Source organism: Spea bombifrons, chromosome 2, assembly GCF_027358695.1.
Source record: "Spea bombifrons isolate aSpeBom1 chromosome 2, aSpeBom1.2.pri, whole genome shotgun sequence".
Lineage (NCBI taxonomy): Eukaryota > Metazoa > Chordata > Amphibia > Anura > Pelobatidae > Spea > Spea bombifrons.
This window is the reverse complement of record NC_071088.1, coordinates 69,155,055-69,166,724: the sequence shown is the minus strand read 5'-3', so window position 1 is coordinate 69,166,724 and position 11,670 is coordinate 69,155,055.

Sequence of the window (11,670 nt, the reverse complement as noted above, 5' to 3'; positions counted from 1 at the left end):
TTTTACCTAGTATAGGTACTGTGATTACGTCATGTGGCTGCGTGGACTTGTTTCGCTCTATTGCAGTAGAGTGAAATGGCCGTGATTTCCAATTGTACTCGAAGAACTGCCTTTGTTGTCTGTTTTTAAATTGAGCATAAGGCTGATTTCGCTTATCATTAAATATAGCGCTTAAAGGCCTCTATAAGTAATGTATAAGGTACAAAAAGGATGCAGTTCCCATGGCGACCAAATAGCTCTTTTTTTTATATTGCACCTGAATTATCTCTTGTTTTCCCAAGCTGTGATTTGACTTTAGTCACATCATTACCGCATTTACTGCTGCTAAATTATTGACCCCCCCTATCTAGGAAACACACTTGCAGCTATTTTCTCAGACCATTTCTGATGGATAGAGATAAAATCACTATAGCAACAATAGAATATGCATGCAAGACATTTACCGGTCCATTGTTTGCTGTTGATACCACTAGAATTGTTAAAATTCTAAATCACCATCATTGTTTCTGTTAGAATCAGTCAGGGGCATACTAGTTTTTGAGATCCATGGCAGATCCTATATTTGCCCCCTTACGTTAAAATGTAAAAACAGCCTCACTCGCTCTTACTCTCTCAGGCCCTCTCTCTCAATGTCTTCCTACTGCCTTTGCTGACTGTTTCTGAATCTTCATCTTCTGTCTTTTTTCTTCGCATGGTTCTACGCAGGCCTCCCAGAGTACTTCCGCAAAAGGGCAGAGCCTCGGGCCACCATCTCGATTGAAGGGAGAGGCTGTCCCTGTGGCTCTGCTCTTTTGCGGAAGTACTCAGAGAAACCAGAATAATGAAGACGGATTGGTGGAATAAGACTAGCGTTTCTGTACGTCTCGTTCTGTATTATTCTGGCCTCTCGGAGTACTTCAGCACAGGGGAGGGCTGTCAGCCTAAGGCCTGGTGGTCAAGTCTAGTCAAGTGGCCCATTGCACCACTGAATCAGCCCACCATCCACCTTTTCCTGATTTTCTAACACATGTTGATGTAATGTGATGGGATTGGGAGCATGTCAGTACACTAAAAAAAGTCACTTTAACACGACTAATCCTTTTTAATAAAATATGCAGATTGAAATAGATTAAATAACACAAAACCTTCACTTTTCTGCTCACTGATTTCTGGGCCTAGAAAGCTTTGTCCTTTAAAGTGACTATAGTTCAATTTATCCCTACAGAAAGTAAAGTGCCAGGAAACAGGTGATCAAATAGACACCAGGACAGGCTCTGCCACACAGACACACACACACACACACACACTAGGACAGGCTCTGCCACACTGACACGCAAACACACACACACACACCAGGACAGGCTCTGCCACACAGACACACACACACACTAGGACAGGCTCTGCCACACTGACACGCAAACACACACACACACACCAGGACAGGCTCTGCCACACCCAAACACACACACACACCAGGACAGGCTCTGCCACACCAACACCCAAACACACGCACACCAGGACAGGCCCTGTCACACTGACACCCAGGCACGCACACCAGGACAGGCTCTGACACCCACCAGACAGGCTAAGCTACAACAATAATAAAAAAAAGGTATTTTCCACACTGCCTTGTCGTTGACCCTCCTTTAAGTGTTTTTGCTACCCTTGTGTATTGATGCCACCAGCATAAATAAAATGTTGCCCTGCAGTATGGGGGATGTATATCTGACTAGTTTGTTCCTTCCATGAGTCTATACATCCTCCATACTGCAGGGCAGCATTTTATCTGGGCTGCTCAGCAGAATGTAAAAGCTATATGTGTCCTAGAAAACATGGCCAATGCAGTCACCCTAATGCACCCACAACCTTGTGTATTGCCCCCAGCTAGCCCCACATTGTATATTTATTCCACCTCCCTTTAGTATTGATTTATGTGATGCCTCCAGCCAGCACCCTCTCGTGAATTAATCCCCCCCCCCACTTAGCACCCAGATTTCACTCACAGGATCTGCCCAACACCCAGAATGGAAGCATAGGACTTCCCACCTTTGCCCCCAAACAACCTGCCTGTGGATCCTTAAAAAGCCTTCCTGTGCAATGCCCCCCCCCCCACTTACACATCCATGCAATCACAGGCGTATTCATTCATTCATTATTCACAAACATTCATATATTAATTTCCTCATTTACAGATACTTATCATTTACAGATAATCATTCATTCACTCATTGACAGATACTCATTCATTCACTCAAACACATATACTCTCTGTACTCCGCTGGTTTCCTGCTTGTCCTGGGTGGCACAAGAGACTCTGCTCGCACAGCGAGCAACGCACAGGTAAGTGGCAGGGCCTCTGTGGAAGTGATCGCGGTTAATGTGGGCTTTTGTCGCACATTTAAGACGGCCTTGACTGTTGTGCGGCCGCATCGTCCACTCGGCCGGCCGTTTTATTAACATTTAGGCCAGCCTGCCCCTGCTCCAGCAAAAGAGAGGAAGCACGGGGACAGCCTCCAATTGTGGAAGTGGACAAAGACAGAAGAAACTGGGAGAAGCAGAAAAAGATAGAAGAACAAGAGGCAATACAAGGAGCGGAGCTGGGGGAAAGGAGACGGGCGAGAAAGTAGTCGGGGGAATCTGCAGGGAGACATTGAGAGATGTTCCAGAGTGATACCCCGTGATGAGTGGCAGCCCAACTTGCCTCACAGGCTGTGATGTCTATGGCCTGTGATGCTGCTGGACTCATTTAATACTCATTTGAACTGATATAATATATATATAATTGTAACTGTGATGATGACAGAGAAGAGTGAATGAGATGTTACGCATTAACCCTATTTTCAGTGCCTGCAAGTGCAAAGTGCCAGAGCACTGTACTAGACTACACTAAAACATTGTACTGTACTTGCTCCCACATTGTTGAATACATCACTATGCACACTCTTAGCAATATATTTTACATTACATTTTATTTATAAAATGTCAGAAGATTTCATAATGCTATTACAAATAGGGGCAAGTGAAAGCAGACACTTGCACCGACACACCTGCTTCCCTGCTCAACCTGTCCAAGCCCAGCACCCAACTCAGAAGCTTGTTTAGTTGTCCTATCCTGTATTCTTTTCCAGGTGTCTCACAGATAAGTGGTGGCACTCATGTTTCTTAATTGGTTAGATTGTTCGGCTCAACCTTGCTTTATTTAGCATTGTCTGATGAATTGGTCTGTGTTTTTTTTGCATGTTCAAAACAAACTATTTTTGTATTTAAAAATGTAATGATATGAATAAAAAGGAGAGAGCACCACATCAAATGCGGATGTGGCTTCCTTTCTCTTAGGAACATAGAATGTGACTGCGGATAAGAACCATTTAGCTTATCTAGTCCGCTCATTTTTTCCTGATGGAAGGCATTCAAACCCCTATCAGTCCATGGTCAGGTCCCATAGTGAGGATAGCTTTATGTCCAACCCATGCCTGTTTAATTTCCCTCACTATATTAGCTTCCACCACTTCTGCTGGAAGACTGGTACATTTTCTACAACCATCTAAGTAAAGTAGAACTTCCTTACATTACCCCTAAGCCTCTGACCCTCTAGTTTTAGACTAAGACCTCTTGTTCTAATATTGCTCCTTTCAATTAAGCTTTCCTCCTGGGCTTTGTCAAATTCCTTTTTTTTTTTTCCGGTTGCATCTCCCTTCTTTCGTATTTCCTCCAAGTTATACATATGAAGATCCTTTTGTCTTTCTCCAAAATGCCAATATCCTTCGGGACTTCTCCAGCACTGTACTCTAGGTGAGGCCTGACCAGAGATCTGTAACGTGGCAGAACAACCTCTCCTTCCACCTACTAATGCCTCTCGCTATACAAGCCAGCACCATGCTTGTTTTTCCAACACTGTATTGCAATGTCAGTGTCCCCAATGCTTTGTTCTTCCCGGGGATTCTTACACCCCAAGTGCATTACTTTACCAACATTAAACTGCAGTCACCAGTTTACTAATTTACTTTGGTAATTTGCCAAAGTTGCAGACCTTTGTATCATCTGCAAAAAGACATAGCTTCCCATTAAATCAAAATAGAAAAAGGTTCCAGGCACTCAAGGGTTCCACTCAGGCAGGTTTATTGAAGGAGAAGGAGAACAACGTTTCGACCTCACAATGAGGTCTTTATCTGGTGACATAGCTTCCCATTAAGACATTTTGTAATATAAAAAGTAGTGTCCCAAAACTGATTCCTGAGGCACCCCACTGAAGTCCTTCCTCTGAATATACAACATTGACTACAACCTTCTGCATCCTGTCACTCAATCATTTTCTTATCCATTCTACTCTGACATCCAAAGACCGCAATTTTATTTATAATTTTTCTATGAGGGACGGTGACAAATGCCTTACCGAAATCTATGTAGGCCACATCAACAGCTCTTCCCTGATCTATTATCGTATTTACCCAGTAAAACAAATTAACTCAGTTTGACAGGAGCTCCCTGTAGTAAGCTTCTGAATTTAACTACAGATATTTAACAATCCAATCCTTTAGCATTCTTTCTATTAGTTTGGCAACTACTGACGTAAGAATTACTGGTCTGTAGTTGGCAGAGTACTCCCTGCTACCTTAATGTAAGAAAAGATCATTTTATATATATCTATCTATATATATATATATATATATATATCTATCTATATATATATCTATCTATATATATATATATATATATATATATATATATATATATATATATATATATACATACACACTGATAAGCCATGACATTATATATATAGATATAGATAAATACACCGATCAGCCATAACTTTATGAACACTTGCCTAATATTGTGTAGATCCCCCTTTTGCTGCCAGAACATCCCTGCCTGACCCGTTGAGGCATGGACTCCACTAGAACTCTGAAGGTGTGCTGTGGTATGTGGCACTAAGACATTAGCATCAGATCCTTTAAGTCCTGTAAGTTGCGAGGTGGCGCCGCCATGGATCGGACTTGTTTGTCCAGCACATCCCACAGATGCCCGATTGGATTGAAATCTGGGGAATTTGGAGGCCAACTCAACACCTCAAACTGCTTATTGTGTTCCTCAAATCATTCCTGAACCATTTTTGCTTTGTGGTAGGGCATTATCCTGCTGAAAGAGGCCAATGCCATCAGGGAATACCGTGTCCATGAAAGGGTGTAGATGGTCTGCAACAATACTTAGGTAGGTGGTACGTGTCACATTAATATCCACATGAATGGCAGGACCCATGATTTCCAAGCAGAGCATTGCCCAAAGCATCACACTGCTTCAGGCGGCTTGCCATCAACATGATGTAAAAGAAAACATGATTCATCAGATCAGGCCACCTTCTATTGCTCCGTGGTCCTGTTCTTTTGCTCACATGCCCATTGTACGCTTTCGGTAGTAGACCTTTCCACCAGAACCAGCATTAAATTTAAGCTAGTTCACTTTTGCTTTTTTGGACCACTTTTGACAGGTACCATGATACCATGGTTATGAGTGTTATTAACTTTACCTGTCAGTGGTCATAATGTTATGGCTGATCGATGTGTGTGTACCACGAGTCACCAGGAATACAAGACTTGGGTCATCAGGTGGAAATAGCGTCGAAGACAGCAGGAAACATAGCTTCTCAGTAACCTTGGTGGCACTGTAACATAGCAAAACAGTGCTTTAATGTCCTGACAAGGACAGCACTATGGCTTACCCCAATAACAAGACAGAACTCGTATTGAGGTAAAATAGGAACTAACTGTATTGGGAACAGCAATTTGATCCGCCCTCAGGACCCTGAGCAACAGTGGCGGAAATGTCCCCGGGAATAGTCCACACTATAGCCGGGCCAGAGTGTTTCCCACCACAAGCATAGTGTAACCCCAAACGAGCGGCATGGTGGGACAACAAGTGTCGATAGCGACACAGTTCCAATTCTCCATGGTTCCTAGCCACTGCACTGTTCCATGGATTTGCGGCTAGGCCCCGTTCAGGCTTATGTAGTGTTTCCGGTCATGTAGAGCCCCCATTGCCGGCTAGTTCATGGGAGTCTGGTTAGGGTATGGTGGGAATTTATATTTAAGACTTGAGGGGCTTTTACAAAGCACAAATTAACCCCTTCCATTTCACAATAAGCATTACAGCGTCAAATAAATATTTGCTCACAAACAATGCACAGGAAAGCTTTTCTCATAACATAAATCTTCGTATTTTTCCTTAAAGATGCCTGCAATAAAATATATTTAAGCATTCTCAAGTCTGTATCTTGGCATAGAATGGAGCCAAGGTTTACATACCCACAATAAATAATTGAAAGTTGCAAAAAATAGTGCCTGAAATAGTAAGAGCTTACCACGAAAAGCTGAGATTTAGATTTTAAAATGGCTGCCGATAACCAATGCATATTTCCTGATACTGAAGGATGTGCGTCTTTGGCCCTTTTCTTTCTTGAACCATGCATTGTTGATGTTTACATCTGCTGTTGAATTACAGAAAGGTTTTACTGCAGCAGATGTTCAGCCATTGTGCTTTATTCACTGGTCCCTGTAGTAACCTTGCACATTATGCACTTATGCCTGACTGATGTAGTATTGGGGGTTGAAACAGGAATGTGTTTCACTTGCATAAAGTAAACAGAAGGGACCATTGAAAAAATAATGCTCTGTTTATTCTTAAATAACATTAGAATAAAAACTCCGTTATCATATCTGTGGTAGGATATTCAAATTCTACTTTTGACCTTAAAATAAATACTTATGATCTTTAATAAAAAACATACATGTTTAAAATTATTTTATTTTTTGGGGGCATTTAAAGAATGTTTCATAAATTAGTGCTTTCACTTAACTTCTATATGGACAAGTATAATACAAGTGAAAAATAAACCCATTAATACCAGTAATTAGTAATCTATTTGTTGTAATGCTCTTCATGGATATTCTAGTATTCACACTGTGTTGTGTTGATTGTTGTATTTGTTGTATTGTTGTAGTAGAGATTACAATTTTATCTACCGGGCCAAATAATTTAATTTGCAAAAAAGTGATAGCACAAGTTAACGGTCAATCTTCCATTAACATTTGTTAATCAAAAATAAAACCTATCTGTAAGAATAGAGCAGATGGTGAGAAGTTAAGATGGTGGGAAAGAGATTAGGGTAAGACTAAAAATGAATGAAAGTGAAGGATTAATGAAATGGAGAGGGGCTCATTCTGCCTTTTTAGCAGCCTAGTGTGGTGGTGAGGACCTCCACCATCAGATTCTCTTTCATACTAGGAAGCAAGTTCATCTAGGAGGGTGCATCAGAAACGTAGTTTACCTTGCACTAGCCCTGACAACTAGGCTGTATAGTATTCACTTGTAAATATGGAGCATATGAGAAATGTTCTTAGGGCCCCTGGCAGCTGTCCCTTGGCACACCTCAACAGCTGCCATAGTTTGGGGATGGAGGTCTATGTAAACACAGACCTATCCTTTTACACAGTCTGACATCATATCCCAAAACTCAGTATCATGTGGCACACAAGATGTGAAGGAGCAAACGTTTGTAAATGATGGTAGCTTCCTCTGCCTTCCTCGTCATGGCGCACCAACAAGGAAGCAGAAGCTGGTGCGACTGGGTTGACTTTCTCTAGGGAAATTAGTATTCCAATGAAAACCACAAATAAGGACCCATTATACAAAAGTGAAAAACAAGGTAGTCTATACCAAGAATAGTTGCTTAAATTGGTTATGGTTTAATGTGGGTGTCCTGGGCTGCTGCAGTGTGCCCCTGTTCTCTCTGTCTCCACCAGCAGGATGTCTTTATACTGCATGCAAGTGGCACCTTTGTGCATGGATTTGTAGGATAGATAAAGCTGCCTAAAAGGCAATTTAAGACAGTCTAACCTAGTCAAGGTGTGCTTTTGTGGTTCTACATCTGTGTCCTGGACCAAAAGTAATAATGTTGTCCTGATCCCTCTTTTTGGTCAAAGTTTGTTCCTATGTGGCTGTCGGGTATCCTGAATTCTGTTCATGAATATGCTTTGTTATCCAGGTTGTAGTACCATGTGTAGACATACCAAATGTTATAAGGCAAAATAGGTTTATTGGTTGGGAACAAATGCTGCCAGAAGATGAGCAAAGAAAAGGAATTCCCGTTAAGTAGAATTCTCCCTATATCTTTCCATCCCTATAATACAATATAGAGATATAACAAAGATAAAGGGGAGGTCAACACAAGGCCTTCTGAACTGCATCCGGCAATGAAAGTACATCTATCCTGTCCTTCGTCCAGAAGCGTAGTTCCCAACCGGATAAAGCATGATGTCAGAACTTAGGGAAGGTGGTCTTGTTGCTTCCTCTCTACCTTCTGTGAGGCACATGCCCCCTCAAAGAATAAGGCTTGAGGACTTTGAACCGCCGCACTTCCTTTAATTCCTGAAACCTCGAAAGGAGACATTCCTTTTTGAGAATTTCATTTTATGAGGTAACCAGAACTTATCTCCTGTAGGCAGGCCCGGACTGGCCATCGGGCACACCGGGCATTTGCCCGGTGGGCCGGGCCACGGCAGGGCCGCATTGACCTAGGGGCTGATGGAGCTGCAGCTCCAGGCCCCTACCCTACCAACTGCGACCGGGTCCGCCACTCTAAGGGGCCGGGAAGCCCCCACCAAGGCCGGCCTTACGGGTCTGCGGCCGCACAGGGTTTAAATTAAAACATCGGGGTTTTTTTTTACTTTATTTAACATGGAGGATGTTAAATAAAGTTGAAAAACAAAAACCCCGATGTTTTAATTTAAACCCTGTGCGGCCGCAGACCCGTAAGGCCGGCCTTGGTGGGGGCTTCCCGGCCCCTTAGAGCAGGGCCGACCTTTGGGGTGTGCGACCGCACAGGGCGCCACACTCCAGGGGGCGGCCGCCACACTCCAGGGGGCGGCCGCTCATCAGGGGGTGCCAACTTGCGGCACCCGGCACCCCTCCAGAGATGGACAGTAATGTCCGCCGCTGGAGGAGCAGGCTCGCAAGGGAGCGGTATCGGAGGTCTTTAACAGACCTCCGGTTCCCTTGAGTGATTTTAAGCCGGGTTCAACCCGGCTTAAAATCACTCAAGGGAGCCGGAGGTCTGTTAAAGACCTCCGATACCGCTCCCTTGTGATCCGCGCGGCAACAGCTGTTGTGCGCCGGGGTTTGTTTTCAGATCCCGGCGCACAACACTGAAGCCGCGCCCACCGCTGTCCGTGCCCTCTGACCCGGAAGAAGACAGAGAAGACAGAAGAACTGAAGAAGAGGAAAAGAAGCTGAAAGAAGAAAGGAAAGGTAGGAAAGCATTAAGTGAGAGTGGATTGGTGTATAGGTGTGGATCAGTATATATGTGTGGATTGGTATGTGTGTGGATTGGTATATGTGTGTGGATTGGTATATGTGTGTGGATTGGTGTATGTGTGTGGATTGGTGTATGTGTGTGGATTGGTGTATGTGTGTGGATTGGTATATATGTGTGGATTGGTATATATGTGTGGATTGGTATGTGTGTGGATTGGTATATGTGTGTGGATTGGTGTATATGTGTGGATTGGTGTATGTGTGTGGATTGGTATATGTGTGGATTGGTATATATGTGTGGATTAGTATATATGTGTGGATTGGTATATATGTGTGGATTGGTATATATGTGTGGATTGGTATATGTGTGTGGATTGGTATATGTGTGTGGATTGGTATACGTGTGGATTGGTGTATGTGTGTGGATTGGTGTGTGTGTGTGGATTGGTATATGTGTGTGGATTGGTATATGTGTGTGGATTGGTGTATGTGTGTGGATTGGTATATATGTGTAGATTGTTATATGTGTGGATTGGTATGTGTGTGAGAGTGATGGGTGTTATGCTGTACCATTTCCAATGTCTTTTTCATGATCTAATTATGCTCTAAAAGTACATCATAACTCCCATCACTCTATACTGTTCCATACAGTGGCAGAGCTGGGAGGAAGAGGCCTTGCACCCCCACCACAGGACTCCTGAAAGGTAAGTGAACTTCAAAGAGGGAGAGGGTAGATAGTTAGGAGGGGGTAGTTGCGGCGGGCTTAAGGGGCTCTGCGTTAATGCGGCCATATAGGACCAGTCAGTCCGGTCCTGACTGGGCCTATTTTATGGTGGGGGCCTGGAGCTGCAGCTCCATCAGCCCCTAAGTCAATCCTGCCCTGCCACAGGCGCGGTCGCAGTTGCTGCTTGCTCCGGCAACAAGGTAAGTAGGGTGAGGGAGGGGGGTGCAGTGAAAAGGGGCAGAGGGGGGTTAGATAGTGAGAAAGGGGGAGAGGGGATAGATAGAGGCGGTACATATTGAGAAGTGGGGAAGAGAGGAGGTAGTGTGAATGCGTATGAGAATGAATGAATAAATGTGTGGATGAATTGTGTGAATGCGTATGACAATTAATGAATTCATGTGAGGATGAATTGCTTGATTTGTGAGACTGCATTAATGAATGTGTTAATGATTTGTCTGAATGATTAAATGCAAAGATGGTACATGAAGGGTGGGCTTTAACCCCTTCGCGACCTTTGCCGGTTCAGGACCGTCATGACAAGAAGGTCACTAAATGACCTTTGACGGTCCTGAACCGTCAAAAAGTTAAATAAGCTTAGAAAGTGATCAAGGATCACTTTCTTCGCTTAAACGGCCTTGCTGCAATGCCTCGATGTCGAGGCATTCAGCAAGGCCGAGATCGGCATCGGGGGCCATGTCTGGCCCCTCCCCGGGGCGTCAACAGCCGCCATACATTGTATGGCGGCGGACGCCCGTTTTAAAAGCGTTTAGGAGGCGATCAACGATCGCCTCCTAAACTTAAATGGTGTCGCTGGAATGCCTCGATCAGGAGGCATCCAGCGACACCAAACACTTACCTTTAGGTGGGCTGTGACCGCTCCGGAGAGCGGTCACAGCCGCCGCTGCCGGTGATCTTCGCCATCAAGTAAGATGGCCGCCGCTCTGTAAAAAAAACAAACAAGAAAAAGTTTGCTAGATGGTCTCCAGACCCTCTAGAAAACTGGCTCCACTTGCTGGTTGAATACAGGTACTGCATTCAACCATGCAAGTCAATGGAGCCCAGCTTTCTAATCACTATGTGATTAGTAAAATATTCAAAAAAAAATAAAAAAAAAAAAAAATGGAAAAAAAAAAAATGTGCTAACATTTAAAAATAATTATGCAGTGATGTCACTAGATGAACCATCCAGTACCAGCAAAATGTGTAAAAAAAATATAAAAAAAGTATTAAAAAATAAAAAAAATAAAAAAATAAAGTTTATTATTTTGAGCAAGTGCTAAAATTTCTCAAAAATCTCAAAGACTTAAAATAAAAGCACTTCAAATACCCAAGGGGTGTCTAATATATAAAAAAATGGCTGATGGGGTAAATTGGAGTGGCCTAGCTCACAGATAGGGCATAGGTACAGACTGACCAAAATGGAGAAAAAAAGCGCACTTCCCAAATGTGGCATTTTAAATCTGAAACAACCCGACAAACCCATGCATGTGGGGTATCACTGCACTCAGGAGATGTTCCTGAACACATATTGGGGGGTTGTTTGACAGTGACATATACCAGAACCTGTATATCTATAACTAAAGTACAATTTGTGTGAAAAAAATTACTATTACAAAGTTTGACAAAGTGTAGTTCTATAATTGGTGCATGGAAAGGGT